Genomic DNA, 1,823 nt, shown 5'->3' with positions numbered 1-1,823 from the left:
AGGAAGGAAGGAAGAAAGGAAGGAAGGAAGGAAGGGAGGAAGGAAGAAAGAAACAGAAAGAAAGAAAGAAAACAATAGAAAGAAAGCAGAATTTCTCTTTAAATTCAGCAAGAATCAGGTTTGTAGACTGGAAAAAATGTCCTCTTAACATGAAGAATCAATGTTATTTCTTCATCCACTTACATTTTCCATCTCTGACCTGAAGTTCCTAATGTCAACAGGAAGATTTATAGCTTGTTATGGAATATCTGTTACATAGCAAGCACTGTCATGTGTGTCTGCTACATTTATATATAAAAACATCTTCAATACTTATAAGCATTCTTAGTGTTTACCTGAAAAAAATGGCTCAACAAACAATAAATTTAGTTACTTTAATTATAAAAAGTGAAAAGAACAACTAAAGAAAGGCAGACTTATAAAGGATTCTCCAATTAAAAGAACAAATGAAATGTTCTAACAAAATAAATTATAACTTGATACGCTAATTTTGGAATTACTTCCAAACATTATTGTCTGCACTAATAAATTTTATAAAAGCATTTTAATCCCTGACAAATCCACATAATGAATGCCTCATAAAAAATTCTAAAAAACAAGCAAATTATGGGTCCAGGCAATGCAACAGCATATCTACATGGGTGGATTCTGAACCATAAGTCATGTAAGATATTACAGTAATAAATTCAATACAAAGCAGAAAGTATACATTTGTTTTCAGCATTTTTGACGTTTTCAGTTGTCTAGTAAATTAGTTACCTTCTTATTATATTTTGAGATGGAGTCTCGCTCTTTCGCCCAGACTTGAGTGCAGTGGCATGATCTCAGTTCACTGCAACCTCCCCTTCTCAGGTTCAAGCAATTCTCCTGTCTCAGCTTCCTTAGGAGCTGGAACTACAGGTGCATGTCACCACACCTGGCTAATTTTTGTATTTTTAGTAGAGATGGGGTTTCACCATGTTAGTCAGGCTGGTCTCAAACTCCTAACCTCAGGTGATCCACCCGCTTCAGCCTCCCAAAATGATGGGATTACAGGTGCAAGCCACTGCACCCAGACAATTAGTTACCTTCTTAAGATGATTTGTTTTGTTCCAATATTGATCTTCTCCTCTAAAAATAGGTAAAAATTCATATTCACAAAAACATACATATTTACTTTATAATATTTTTACCCCTAAGGTTTACCTTTAGAGTAATATATGTGTATATTTACCTCTATGTAAATAAAATTAAGAGTCTGTATGTGTTTGCAGGCAGAGGCCACAAGTTTAAGAAAATATTAGCAAATTTAGGCCGGGCGTAGTGGCTCACGCCTGTAATCCATGCACTTTGGAGGCCAAGGCGGGTGGATCACCTGAGGTCGGGAGTTTAAGACCAGCCTGACCAACATGGTGAAATCCCTTCTTTAATAAAATATATATATATATAAACAAATTTTAAAATGTTTATTCAGAATTCAGAAAGATATTATTAACACTGCTAATTCTTATTATGACCATAAAATGACCCTGTAATTAATAACAATTTAATTGCACATTTCAAAATAATTAAATGTGTAGGTTTGTCATACAAAGGATAAATCCTGGAGTTGATGGATACATCACTTACCCTGTGATTATTACATATTATATGCCTGTATCAAAATATTCTATATGTGGCATAAATATATACACATACTATGCACCCACAACAATTTTTAAAAATAAGTTTATATGATTTTTTTTTTTTTTTTTTCTGAGACGGAGTTTCACTCATGTTACCCAGGCTGGAGTGCAATGGCGCGATCTCGGCTCACCGCAACCTCCGCCTCCTGGGTTCAGGCA

The sequence above is a fragment of the Cebus imitator genome, unplaced genomic scaffold (genome assembly GCF_001604975.1).
Source record: "Cebus imitator isolate Cc_AM_T3 unplaced genomic scaffold, Cebus_imitator-1.0 Scaffold775, whole genome shotgun sequence".
Classification (NCBI taxonomy): Eukaryota; Metazoa; Chordata; class Mammalia; order Primates; family Cebidae; genus Cebus; species Cebus imitator.
Note: the sequence above shows the minus strand (reverse complement) of the source record.